This window comes from Garra rufa, chromosome 2 (assembly GCF_049309525.1).
Source record: "Garra rufa chromosome 2, GarRuf1.0, whole genome shotgun sequence".
In the NCBI taxonomy this organism is placed as follows: domain Eukaryota; kingdom Metazoa; phylum Chordata; class Actinopteri; order Cypriniformes; family Cyprinidae; genus Garra; species Garra rufa.
In genome coordinates this window covers 58,098,790-58,114,344 of record NC_133362.1, presented here as the reverse complement: position 1 = coordinate 58,114,344, position 15,555 = coordinate 58,098,790, and positions in this window count along the sequence as shown.

The window sequence follows — 15,555 nt, the reverse complement described above, 5'->3', positions numbered from 1 at the left end:
GTTGCTGTAGAGAGTTGTGCATGAACAGTCTCTTTTGGTGTCACTTCTAAGTTTGTTGCACTTGATGGGACTTTATTCAACATTTCTTCAAAATACACATTCATGGCTTCTTTCGTGTCCACATTTTCACTTGTCACAGAGTTTTCAGCATTTTTTAGATACTCAATTTTAGCTGCGTTGGCTGCAATTTCTGCTTGAACATCCCAAACCTCCTTCATCTTTCGGAGTTCTTCTTCTTTCTTCTCTATAGCATGTTTCCGCTGCAATGCATTGGCTTTGGCAAGTAAAGCTGCTCTTTCTGCTTCTGCACAGATACGTGCTGAAGTAGATGTTGACGAAGTAGATCTGCTGGACCTGCTAGATCTCTTGCTTTGCACAGATGAAACCACTGAGACATTATCTTCATCATTTAGTTGGTCAGTCACATTTAAAACAGAAGAAACTTCAATGCTAGCTTGGGAGTCAGGTTCTTGAATGGCAGACATCCATGTCTCAACACTAGAAACAAACACATTGACTTGCTTCATTCTTGGTTCATACCAGGTTTTCAAGTCCTCAGATTTATCTTCTTCATTTAACACTTGAACATAGGATTCTTGAAGAGACTTGAATTCGTCAAGTTGTTCATTGAACTTCAACATATTTCCTTTTACTTCTAAATATTCAACATCAACCATCAATGAGTTAACAACATTCATTCTTCTTGTGATGTGTGCCATCTTGCCTGCTCTAGAGGCCTTCAAACGAGCAGCAACTACATTCAAATCTTGCTGAGCTGAGCTTGGGGTTTGCTCTGAATCAAACTCATCCATTTTGTCAACAAAGCAAATATCCTTTTCAAGTTTCCTTTGATCCTTCTTTTAAAACTTGAAAGTCTTTCCAATAACATTCAAAGTTGGTTCAGCACATTGTTTCCACAAGCACATACCTCTTTATGATGCTTCCTTTGTTTGGCAGCCATGCGGTCTCAAACAGTCCATCCATTCGATGCAAGTTCCAATACAATCGATCTTCTCAAACACATTTCTGTTTCAGAGCAATTTCTTGACATTTTGTAGTGGTAAAAACAAGTTTCAATGTCCAATTTGTCCCTTGTTTCTTTGCCACTGTGAGAGGTGTTGATGCAATATTCTGACGCGTGCAAGTTGCATGAATAGATCCAGAGAACGGCTTGATGGTGTTCCAAACAATAACTGAAGTTTATTAAATCAAAGTAAAATGAATTCCAACATAACAGAAACAAACAACTTAAAGACTGCTTGCTAGCTTGTTGCACCATGCCATCCTAGCTCCATGTGCACGGTCAAGAAATTGTGTGCTCTCGCACCAGCGCCCCCTTCCTGTTAGGGGTGGCATCTTCATTTAAACATTTTTCCCTCTCACACCTATAGAGGGCACACACTCAGAGAAATAAACAGAATTAACAATACAAAACAATACAACAAAAATATATAACTAAATGGGTAGAAAAATTATGAAAAATAAGTAAGGCTCCTACAGATAGATAGATAGATAGATAGATAGATAGATAGATAGATAGATAAGGTTTGAAGATAGATAGATAGATAGATAAGGTTTGAAGATAGATAGATAGATAGATAGATAAGGTTTGAAGATAGATAGATAGATAGATAGATAGATAAGGTTTGAAGATAGATAGATAGATAGATAGATAAGGTTTGAAGATAGATAGATAGATAGATAGATAGATAGATAGATAGATAGATAAGGTTTGAAGATAGATAGATAGATAGATAGATAGATAGATAGATAGATAGATAGATAGATAGATAGATAGATAGATAGATAGATAAGGTTTGAAGATAGATAGATAGATAGATAGATAAGGTTTGAAGATAGATAGATAGATAGATAGATAGATAAGGTTTGAAGATAGATAGATAGATAGATAGATAGATAGATAGATAAAGGTTTGAAGATAGATAGATAGATAGATAGATAGATAGATAGATAGATAGATAGATAGATAGATAGATAGATAAAGGTTTGAAGATAGATAGATAGATAGATAGATAGATAGATAGAGGTTTGAAGATAGATAGATAGATAGATAGATAGATAGATAGATAGATAGATAGATAGATAGATAAGGTTTGAAGATAGATAGATAGATAGATAGATAGATAGATAGATAGATAGATAGATAGATAGATAAGGTTTGAAGATAGATAGATAGATAGATAGATTAGTTATTAGTTAGAAAGAACATAGATAGCTTAAAGCTTAATTGAGTATCAATGGCTTCTAGCAGTTTACATTAAACATAGTTCAAACAGACATGGACTTTTGGTCAATGAAAGTCTATGGGACCTTTTTATGATTTTTAATATTAATTTTTAAGAAAACCGTAACTCAAACCAGTCTGAAAAGATATAGCAATCTAAGTCAGACCAGTATGAAGATCTGACCCGAGTTTGGAGTATGTAGCTTGAACGGTCTAGGAGGAGTAGGTGTCTAAATATTTTCCGCTCAGAAAAATAAGAAGAAGAAGAAGAAGAAGAAGAAGAACTAGATAAAAAGTTTGTTAGCAAACTTTAAGTTGGCTTGAGAAAGCCTAGCCAGTAAGTTTTAAGTAGTTTTAAAAGCTTTTAGTTTAAAGAAAGTTTAAAGGTTTTCAGTTTGAAATAGTTTTAGTTTGATTGATAAAGTTTGAAGATAGATAGGCTAGATAGATATAAATAGTTTGAAAATAGAAAGATTTATAGATATAAATAGTTAGAAGATATAGTTTGAATGTGAATAGATAGATATGAGGTTACTAGGGTACCCAGGGTGGTAGCATGATTAGCGAGTTGCTAGCATGATTTTAGTAAGACTAGCAAGTCGCTAGCATGATTTTAACATGACTAGCAAGTCGCTAGCATGATTTACCATGATTAGCAAGTCGCTAACATGATTTTAGCATGACTAGCAAGTCCCTAGCATGATTATAACATGACTGGCAAGTCGTTAGCATGATTCTAGCAGGACTAGCAAGTCACAAGCATGATTATACCATGACTAGCAAGTCGCTAGCATGATTTTAGAATGACTAGCAAGTCGCTAGCATGATTATAACATGACTAGCAAGTCGTTAGTATGATTTTTAGCTTTACTAGCAAGTCGCTAGCATGATTTTAGCATTACTAGCAAGTCACTAACATGATTTTACCATGACTAGCAAGTCGCAAGCATGATTTTAGCACGACTAGCAAGTCGCTAGCATTATTTTAGCATGACTAGCAAGTTGCTAGCATTATTCTAGCATGACTAGCAAATCCCTAGCATGATTTTAGCATTACTAGCAAGTCGCTAGCATGGTTTTAGCAAGACTAGCAAGTCGTTAGCATGATTGTAGTATGACTAGCAAGTCGCTAGCATGATTTTTAGCATGACTACCAAGTCGCTAACATGATTTTAGCACGACTAGCAAGTCGCTAGCATGATTTTAGCATGACTAGCAAGTCGCTAGCATGATTTTAGCATTATTTTAGCATGACTAGCAAGTCGCTAGCATGATTCTAGCATGACTAGCAAGTCGCTAGCATGATTTTAGCATGACTAGCAAGTCGCTAGCATGATTTTAGCATTATTTTAGCATGACTAGCAAGTCGCTAGCATGATTCTAGCATGACTAGCAAGTCGCTAGCATGATTCTAGAATGACTAGCAAGTCGCTAGCATGATTTTAGCAAAACTAGCAAGTCGTTAGCATTATTGTAGTATGACTAGCAAGTCGCTAGCATGATTTTAGCATTACTAGCAAGTCGCTAGCATGATTTTAACATTACTAACAAGTCGCTAGCATGTTTTTAGCACGACTAGCAAGTCGCTAGCATGATTTTAGCACGACTAGCAAGTAGCTATCATTATTTTAGCATGACTAGCAAGTCGTTAGCATGATTCTAGCATGACTAGCAAGTCGTTAGCATGATTTTAACATGACTAGCAAGTCGCTAACATGGTTTAAGCAAGACTAGCAAGTCGTTAACATGATTGTAGTATGACTAGCAAGTCACTAGCATAATTTTAGCACAACTAGCAAGTCGCTAGCATGATTTTAGCATGACTAGCATGGTTTTAGCAAGACTAGCAAGTCGCTAGCATGATTTTTAGCATGACTAGCAAGTCACTAGCATAATTTTAGCACAACTAGCAAGTCGCTAGCATGATTTTAGCACGACTAGCAAGTCGCTAGCATGATTTTAGCACGACTAGCAAGTCGCTAGCATGACTTTAGCACGACTAGCAAGTCGCTAGCATTATTTTAGCACGACTAGCAAGTCGCTAGCATTATTTTAGCACGACTAGCAAGTCGCTAGCATGCTTCTAGCACGACTAGCAAGTCGCTAGCATGATTCTAGCACGACTAGTAAGATGGATAGATAGATAGATAGATAGATAGATAGATAAGGTTTGAAGATAGATAGATAGATAGATAAATAGATAGATAGATAGATAGATAGATAGATAGATAGATAGATAAGGTTTGAAGATAGATAGATAGATAGATAGATAAGGTTTGAAGATAGATAGATAGATAGATAGATAGATAAGGTTTGAAGATAGATAGATAGATAGATAGATAGATAGATAGATAGATAGATAGATAGATAGATAAGGTTTGAAGATAGATAGATAGATAGATAGATAGATAGATAGATAAGGTTTGAAGATAGATAGATAGATAGATAGATAGATAAGGTTTGAAGATAGATAGATAGATAGATAGATAGATATAGATAGATAGATAGATAGATAGATAGATAGATAGATAGATAAGGTTTGAAGATAGATAGATAAATAGATAGATAGATAGATAGATAGATAGATAGATAAGGTTTGAAGATAGATAGATAGATAGATAGATAGATAAGGTTTGAAGATAGATAGATAGATAGATAGATAGATAGATAGATAGATAGATAGATAGATAGATAGATAGATAGATAAGGTTTGAAGATAGATAGATAGATAGATAGATAGATAGATAGATAGATAAGGTTTGAAGATAGATAGATAGATAGATAGATAGATAGATAGATAGATAGATAGATAGATAAGGTTTGAAGATAGATAAGGTTTGAAGATAGATAGATAGATAGATAGATAAGGTTTGAAGATAGATAGATAGATAAGGTTTGAAGATGATAGATAGATAGATAGATAGATAGATAAGGTTTGAAGATAGATAGATAGATAGATAGATTGATAGATAGATAAATAAGGTTTGAAGATAGTGTGACGAGTCTCTCTGGGCTGATCAGCGTCGCCCTGGCAACCAACGCAGCTCACCTGCACGTCCTCATCACGGGCTGATCGGTCCCAGCTGCAGGCAGTCATCAAGTGGCTTTAAAAGCCACCACCAAACACACTTCAACAGACAACCGTCTCATACTGATCGCATTGGCACTAATCCTTTGTTTCTCCTCTCCCAGAAGGCAGCGAGTGACCGACAGCCCGATTGAGCACGCCTGGACACCCACCTTCACGAGCACGAGGACTTCACAGGAGCACCAGCCACGACAGCACCACGGACTTTAATTCCCCTTTCACCCCTCCACGTACTTCAATTTTAATAAATCCACCCTCCGGGGCTTCTGTTCACCAGCCAACCTTGTTGTGTGTTTTCTCCCCCGTGACATCTGGTGGAGAATGCGGGCAGTGCAGGAGAATTCACACACAAGTGTTGGCACTGCACCGCATTAATTTGTTTTTTTCTTTTTTCTTGTTCACCCCCTCAGCATCGATCGGCGCCCTCTCTCCCCTTGGAAGATGGATGAGCTGCTACAACGCCTCACCGAAGTAAGCATCCGCCAGCAGCAAATTGTAGAACATCTGGCCACTCGGCAGGGCAGAGCTGAAGAAGAACTCGCTGCCCTTCGTGCCCAAGCTGCCCAGCCAGTTCCACTACCTGACCCTCGGCTGCGGGCTGCTCGGCTTCTACCCAAGATGACGGCTCACGATGATGTTGAAGCATTCTTACAAATGTTTGAAAATACGGCCAACCGGGAGGGATGGCCGCTGGAAGATTGGGCTTCGGCGCTGGCACCCCTCCTCACCGGTGACGCTCAGCGGGCTTATTTCTCTCTTCCCCCGGCGATCGCTGGGAGCTATACGGAAGTGAAGCGTGAGATCCTCGCCAGGCTTGGTCTGTCCCCCATCTGTGCGGCACAACAATTCCACGAGTGGGAGTTCAAAGCCCGGGTGCCAGCCCGAGCCCAAGCCGCTGACCTCGTCCGCCTAGCGCAGCACTGGCTGCTAGATGGGGACCCCGACGCAGCTCAGGTAGTGGAACGAGTGGTCATCGATCGCCTCCTCCGCGCTCTGCCTCGGTCCCATCGTCAGGCGGTCGGGATGAGGAACCCCGCCACCGTCCTCGCCCTTGTGGAGGCGATCGAGCTGGCGGATGCTGTCCACCACCGGGAGGCTGGGGAGAGAGCGCCGCCGTTTCCCCGGAGGGTGGTCCAGGAGCGACGCACGCCGGAGGGCACCTCGCGCGCAGTTGGCAGACCGACGGTTCCCTCTCCAATGGACGAGCCAATGCCAACCGCTGAACCCACGACACCTCCGCGGGCTTGGCTGGCGGGCTGCATCGTCCATCAGCGCGTCCCACCTGCGGCTCCAGAGGCGGACGTGAAGCTAAATGGCAAGCCCATCCGGGCACTTCTGGACTCGGGCAGCGCGGTCACCCTCGTCCAGGCCCAGCTATGTCCACCTCACCATGGCCAAAAGAGTTACCTACCGATCACGTGTGTGCACGGGGACACCCAACAAATTCCAGCTCGCCGCGTGAACATCACCGCCGCCCATGGCACCTGGTCTGTGGAGGCTGGATTGGTGAAAAACTTACCAGTCCCCCTACTGCTTGGAAGAGATTGGCCGGGGTTTGACCGCCTGCTCGCCGCCGCCGCTCAGCCCGCCAGCCCGGAAGGGAACCGTCGCCGCCGCAGCCGGCCAAGAGGACCCCGCCGCCGGCCAGCGCTGCTAGCCTCGGACAGCGGGAGAGATGGTGAGTCCCCCTCTCAAAACGCTAACCTCTTCTATGATGTGTTTCAACAGGCCAGCCAGGGGGGCTCTTTCGCCAAGGAACAACGGGAGGACGATCGTTTAAAGCACTGCTGGAGCCAGGTCAGAGCCATCGACGGCAACGACGTCCTCCCACGGCCCCATCCTCTCCCGCATTTCATCGTCCGAGGCGGTCTGCTATACTGCGTCGCCCAGCGACGGGGGGAGGAGAAGGAGCTTTTAGTCGTTCCCCGAACGAAGACAGAGACTATCCTGGAGTTGGCCCACTCCCATCCGATGGCAGGTCACCTGGGGGCAGCGAATACCATCCAGCGGATCCGGGACCGCTTCCATTGGCCGGGCCTGGAGGCCGATGTGAAGGGGTTCTGTAGAGCCTGCCCGACCTGCCAGCGCACGGCACCCAGGACTCCTCCCCCCAGTCCGCTGATTCCTTTGCCCATCATTGAGGTGCCCTTCGAGCGGATCGGACTGGATCTGGTAGGGCCGTTGCCTAAGTCTGCCCGAGGACATGAACACATCCTCGTCATCGTGGATTACGCCACCCGGTATCCGGAAGCAGTCCCCCTGAGGAAAGCCACAGCGAAAGCCATCGCCCAGGAACTGTTTCTGTTGGCCAGCCGGGTGGGCATACCGACCGAGATCCTGACTGACCAGGGAACACCGTTCATGTCCCGGCTAATGGCTGACCTCTGCAGGCTGCTGCGGGTGAAACAGTTGAGGACAACCGTCTACCACCCGCAGACCGACGGACTCGTTGAGCGCTTTAATCAAACGCTGAAGCAGATGCTCCGAAGAGTGGCAGCCGAAGACCGGCGGGATTGGGACCTCATGATCCCCTACGTCCTCTTCGGAATCCGTGAGGTCCCCCAAGCCTCAACTGGTTTCACCCCCTTTGAGCTCCTGTTCGGCCGCCAGCCACGGGGGCTGCTGGATGTCGCTCGGGAAGCTTGGGAGCAGCAGCCTGCCCCCCATCGCACGGTCATCGAGCACGTCAAGCAGATGAGAGAACGGATTGACCGTGTCATGCCATTAGTCCGGGAACATCTCAGCAAGGCACAGCAGGCCCAACAACGCCACTACGATCGGGCAGCCCAACCACGGGAATTCCAACCGGGAGACAGGGTGATGGTCTTGGTCCCCACCTCCGCTTGCAAATTCCTGGCGACCTGGCAAGGCCCGTATACGGTGGTGGAGAAGGTTGGACCAGTTACCTACCGGATACGTCAACCTGGACGAAGGCAAGCGGAACAGTTATATCATATTAACTTACTGAAAAAGTGGCAAGGGACCCGGGACCAGCTCGCCGCCCTCAGTCTCACCGATCCCGTGGTTGTCGACATGGATCCCCATCTGTCGGCTGCCCAGAAGACCGAGCTGCAGCACCTGGTCAGTCAGTTCCAGGATGTGTTCTCCTCCAGGCCCGGGCAGACCAACGTCACCTACCACGACATCAGGACGCCCCCTGGAGTGATCGTCAGGCAACGGCCCTACCGTGTCCCAGAAGCTCGTCGGCAGGCTATAGAGGATGAAATCCAGGAAATGCTGAAGTTGGGGGTAATCGAACCATCTTGCAGCCCATGGTCCAGCCCCATTGTGATGGTACCCAAGCCGGATGGCACCCTCCGCTTCTGCAATGACTTCCGCCGCCTCAACGAAGTCTCCGAATTCGACGGCTATCCCATGCCTCGGGTCGACGAGCTGTTGGACCGCCTGGGGAGGGCCCGGTACATCTCCACCCTGGACCTAACAAAAGGCTACTGGCAGGTACCTCTAACACCCTCTGCTAAACCGAAAACTGCTTTTTCTACCCCTAGTGGCCACTGGCAGTACCGGACCCTCCCCTTCGGCCTGCATGGAGCGCCGGCCACATTTCAGCGCATGATGGACATCATTCTGAGGCCCCACCAAGCATACGCGGCGGCCTACTTAGATGACGTAGTCGTCCATTCCGAGGCATGGGACGAACACCTGGAACGTCTGCGGAGGGTGCTTTCGGAGCTCCGGCGGGCTGGACTAACCGCCAACCCCCGCAAATGCCACCTAGCGCTATCAGAAGCGAAGTACCTGGGCTTCCAGGTCGGCCGTGGGCTCATCCGACCCCAGGACAAGAAGGTGGAGGCGATCCGGTCCGCTCCAAAGCCCCAAACGAAGTCCCAGGTACGAGCCTTTTTGGGGTACTATCGCTGTTTTATCCCCAACTTCTCCTCTTTAGCCGCCCCCCTGACAGACCTGACCAGGAAGGGGCAGCCCCTTCCTGCTGCAGACGGATGCCTCCGATACCGGACTGGGAGCCGTCCTGTCACAAATCCAGGAAGGTGAGGAGCATCCCATCATTTATATCAGCAGGAAGTTGTCCAAGGCAGAGAAGAACTACGCCGCCGTCGAGAAGGAGGCCCTGGCCATCAAGTGGGCAGTCCTGGAGCTGCGGTACTACCTTCTCGGCCGTAAGTTCACCCTGGTGACCGACCATGCCCCCCTACAGTGGATGGCCCGGGCCAAGGACACCAACGCCAGGGTGACCCGCTGGTTCCTCGCGCTCCAGGACTTCCACTTTGAAGTGCGACATCGGGCCGGGGCCGCCAACGCCAACGCTGATGGACTCTCACGGATGTGGACAGCTTTTGCAGGTCTGTCAGGGGTCATTCCCCACCCACCCCTTATCTCACCCCTACTGTCTACTCTCGTTCCCAGGGCCAGAACGACGCTTAGGGGGGGGGGGGGGATGTGACGAGTCTCTCTGGGCTGATCAGCGTCGCCCTGGCAACCAACGCAGCTCACCTGCACGTCCTCATCACGGGCTGATCGGTCCCAGCTGCAGGCAGTCATCAAGTGGCTTTAAAAGCCACCACCAAACACACTTCAACAGACAACCGTCTCATGCTGATCGCATTGGCACTAATCCTTTGTTTCTCCTCTCCCAGAAGGCAGCGAGTGACCGACAGCCCGATTGAGCACGCCTGGACACCCACCTTCACGAGCACGAGGACTTCACAGGAGCACCAGCCACGACAGCACCACGGACTTTAATTCCCCTTTCACCCCTCCACGTACTTCAATTTTAATAAATCCACCCTCCGGGGCTTCTGTTCACCAGCCAACCTTGTTGTGTGTTTTCTCCCCCGTGACAATAGATAGATAGATAGATAGCTAGATAGCTTAAAGCTTAATTGAGTATCGATGGCTTCTAGCAGTTTACATTAAACATAGTTCAAACAGACATGGACTTTTGGTCAATGAAAGTCTATGGGACCTTTTTATGATTTTTAATATTAATTTTTAAGAAAACCATAACTCAAAACAGTCTGAAAAGATATAGCAATCTAAGTCTGAACAGTATGAAGATCTGACCCGAGTTTGGAGTATGTAGCTTGAACGGTCTAGGAGGAGTTAGTGTCTAAATATTTTCCGCTCAGAAAAATAATAATAAGAAGAAGAAGAAGAAGAAGAAGAAGAAGAATAATAAGTTTAAATAGGATTTCAGTAAGTTGGCTTTCCCAAGCCAACTTAATAAGTTTAAATAGGATTTCAGTAAGTTGGCTTTCCCAAGCCAACTTAATAAGTTTAAATAGGATTTCAGTAAGTTGGCTTTCCCAAGCCAACTTAATAAGCAACTCACTGAATGACTCAACTGGTTCACTGGCAGTAAGGACATAAAATAGTGAACTATTTGTTGGATACATATTTGTTAAAACTAAACTATCAGATCTGTTTGTCAATGAAAAGTCACTAGCATAAAAATGATGCAAGTTATGTATGTAAAAATGTTGTATGTAAAAACCAATAACATGTAACGAGCAAATTACACCATTTACAGGCCTGTTAATCGACAGGAAAGCAGGACATTATTAATCCCACATACACTGAATGGGATTTCGGCAGCCTCGGTCTAATTAAAAGTTTATATAACATCAGTGGTTTATATTTAAGTTTACAATATGGCTAGGCTAGCATGAGCATAGTCAGATACGAACGACAAGCAGTCAACGTTACTATAGTAGAAGTTAAAATAATAATAAAAAAATGAATACTGTATAGTTTATCGTGGGTAAATTTCAAACTAGACTAAAAATAAGGTATAACATTTTAATTTAGGATTTTAAAAGTTAACTTAACGTTACCACAGACCGCATCCAGAACTAAGCTAATTAACGTTAACATTAACCAAACAGGGTATTTATTTATTAAATTACTATAGAAAACCTCCAAAAACACAAAACACTACTTATCTTACGTGTCATCTAACGTTATATCAGCAAAAAAATATGAATAAGAGTAGATTTTAAGTGCTTACCTTTTCCTTCTCGTCCGTCTTCTGGAAGTTGACCGTTAATGACGGGCACGCGCACGGGGCACTTACGCAGCACTCAGAAAGTGACGTGCGCTGGTTTTAACCATGGTTTTAACCTTAACATTTGTCCCGTTCCCCCTTTCAATAAACCATTCACAACCATAAATTAACACCATTTGCTAAGCAAACTATTTGGTTTTTGTAACCATAACAAAACATTGTTATTAAACCATTTTAATGATAAATGATGTGCTAACTAGTCTTGATTTAACATTAACATTGATGTGCTACCTATTGCAATACAATATAGTCACTCAATAGCAACGCTCTCCCACATATTTAGCTATTATAACTGCGCTTATTTCCGTCGTTGGTATAAGTGGCAGTGGGTGGTATTAGACTGCAAATGTACAGATTTATACCATCGTGCTGATAACATTTCTTTAGTCCTTCGGCAGTCCTACAGCCTGAACCACTGTTGGAAGCCACCCTTACAGATGGTGCTGAAACCCGGGATCCCTTGCAGTGAATTTTCTGAGATTTACTTTGGTCGGTAATCAGAGTGTGGATATTTTTCTTAGTTGATCTTTTGGATAGATTAAAGCTGGCCTTCTTCCTACGGAGTGGGTAAGTATGTTTTCAATCTCCATTTTGTATGGTATAGAAATTAGAAGGTTGTGAGTGTAGCTTGTGAGTCCCATTACTGTACAATCCGACATTCAGATTATCTCCTCAGGGATGGAAGGGAAAATCTCTAACAAAAGTGACATATTGTTTGCTTTATGGAGTGAAAAAGTTGAACCTACCTTGTGCAAACTTAAGAAAGAATTTATTGATAATTGATGATCAGATTTTGAAATGCTTAATTGGTGGAACACATTTGGCAAACACCAAAAGAAATCAAAACATGGTGAAATAATTGAGGCTTTAAACTTCATAAGCTGTACTCGGCTACGTGATTTGATGACACATCTAGCTTCAAGTATAGATGCTAAATGTAAAGAATTGCATTCAAAAAATGCAGAAGCACAAAAGTCAGAGGCAAAGATTCAGGATCTTCAATCACAGCTAGATACATTATTATCTGAACAGTTGGCCCTGAGTGAAAAGTGTAAAAATCACAAGGGTACCATTGCAGATCTCAAGGCTAAGCTAAATGCACAAAAGTTGATGTCTCCCAAAATGCTTAACAGCGATGGGGCAAAAAAGCATGTTCACTTCTTAGAGGAGGTGACTTGCTGTAATGATTTTGGAGCATTTAGTACAGAGGAAGCATGTGACACTGCTCATGAAAGTGTGCCGATTTCAGTTCTTAAGGTGATGCAGCACCGCAATAGCGCAGAGTCATGTACCAGAACGCATGGTGTAAAGGAAGCATTGGAGAGTCATGAAAATCCTCAAATTCCAGCAGAACGCAGCAAACAACCCTGTGGCAAAGATAGCAGGTTGTGTAGCTCCTGTCACAAAAGAGGCCACACAGAGGAAAAATGCTGGTCACTGGGTAGGGGTAGACCTCCACCTTACTTTCTGAAACATAGGATATCACTTTCTAAAGTCAAAGATCAGTGGTTTACATGTAACAAGTCATCCTCAGGTAAAACTCTTAGTGAATTGACTGCATTGTTCATGCAAGGCCTCCAGCTATTGACTTCACTTGCTAGTGGGTTAGCAGTTTAATAGCAATGTGTTTAAAATGTAAACATCCCGATTTCAAGGATCCTGTTTGTATTTTCAAGTTAGTAATTGTGCTAAACACATTGTGAGTGTAGACCACACAGTACAGTTGTTTGTGATACTACATGTACACATAGACTAGTTGAGTTTATTCTTTTAAAACATGACTGCTTTACTGTAAGTGTGTGAAACACTTAGGTAAAAGGTTGTAGATGCTACATGCATACTAGACCATGCGTCTTGTGTAAAATTGGAATTATTGTAATACTGGCATCTTTAAGTTGCATGTGTGTCTATGTTGAATTTGTTTGCCTCCTAATTGGTACACTCTGCTATTTTCAATATATCAATCTATCTATCTATCTATCTTCAAACCTTATCTATCTATCTATCTATCTATCTATCTATCTATCTATCTATCTATCTATCTATCTATCTATCTTCAAACCTCATCTATCTATCTATCTATCTATCTATCTATCTATCTATCTATCTATCTATCTATCTATCTATCTATCTATCTATCTATCTATCTTCAAACCTTATCTATCTATCTATCTATCTATCTATCTATCTATCTATCTATCTATCTATCTTCAAACCTTATCTATCTATCTATCTATCTATCTATCTATCTATCTATCTATCTATCTTCAAACCTTATCTATCTATCTATCTATCTATCTATCTATCTATCTATCTATCTATCTATCTATCTATCTATCTATCTTCAAACCTTATCTATCTATCTATCTATCTATCTATCTATCTATCTATCTATCTATCTATCTATCTATCTATCTATCTATCTATCTATCTATCTATCTAACTATCTATCTATCTATCTTCAAACCTTATCTATCTATCTATCTATCTATCTATCTATCTATCTATCTTCAAACCTTATCTATCTATCTATCTATCTATCTATCTATCTATCTATCTATCTATCTATCTATCTATCTATCTATCTTCAAACCTTATCTATCTATCTATCTATCTATCTATCTATCTATCTATCTATCTATCTATCTATCTATCTATCTATCTATCTATCTATCTATCTATCTATCTTCAAACCTTATCTATCTTCAAACCTTATCTATCTATCTATCTATCTTCAAACCTTATCTATCTATCTATCTATCTATCTATCTATCTATCTATCTATCTATCTATCTATCTATCTATCTATCTATCTATCTATCTATCTATCTATCTATCTTCAAACCTTATCTATCTATCTATCTATCTATCTATCTATCTATCTATCTATCTATCTATCTATCTATCTATCTATCTATCTATCTTCAAACCTTATCTATCTATCTATCTATCTATCTATCTATCTATCTATCTATCTATCTATCTATCTATCTATCTATCTATCTATCTATCTATCTATCTATCTATCTTCAAACCTTATCTATCTATCTATCTATCTATCTATCTATCTATCTATCTATCTATCTATCTATCTATCTATCTATCTATCTATCTTCAAACCTTATCTATCTATCTATCTATCTATCTTCAAACCTTATCTATCTATCTATCTATCTATCTATCTATCTATCTATCTATCTATCTATCTATCTATCTATCTATCTATCTATCTATCTATCTTCAAACCTTATCTATCTATCTATCTATCTATCTATCTATCTATCTATCTATCTATCTATCTATCTATCTATCTATCTATCTATCTATCTTCAAACCTTATCTATCTTCAAACCTTATCTATCTATCTATCTATCTATCTATCTATCTATCTATCTATCTATCTATCTATCTATCTTCAAACCTTATCTATCTATCTATCTATCTATCTATCTATCTATCTATCTATCTATCTATCTATCTATCTATCTATCTATCTATCTATCTATCTTCAAACCTTATCTATCTATCTATCTATCTATCTATCTATCTATCTATCTATCTATCTATCTATCTATCTATCTATCTATCTATCTATCTATCTATCTATCTATCTTCAAACCTTATCTATCTATCTATCTATCTATCTATCTATCTATCTATCTATCTATCTATCTATCTATCTATCTATCTATCTATCTATCTTCAAACCTTATCTATCTATCTATCTTCAAACCTTATCTATCTTCAAACCTTATCTATCTATCTATCTATCTATCTATCTATCTTCAAACCTTATCTATCTATCTATCTATCTATCTATCTATCTATCTATCTTCAAACCTTATCTATCTATCTATCTATCTTCAAACCTTATCTATCTATCTATCTATCTATCTATCTATCTATCTATCTATCTATCTATCTATCTATCTATCTTCAAACCTTATCTATCTATCTATCTATCTATCTATCTATCTATCTATCTATCTATCTATCTATCTATCTATCTTCAAACCTTATCTATCTATCTATCTATCTATCTATCTATCTATCTATCTATCTATCTATCTATCTTCAAACCTTATCTATCTATCTATCTATCTATCTATCTATCTATCTATCTATCTATCTATCTATCTATCTATCTATCTATCTATCTATCTTCAAACCTTATCTATC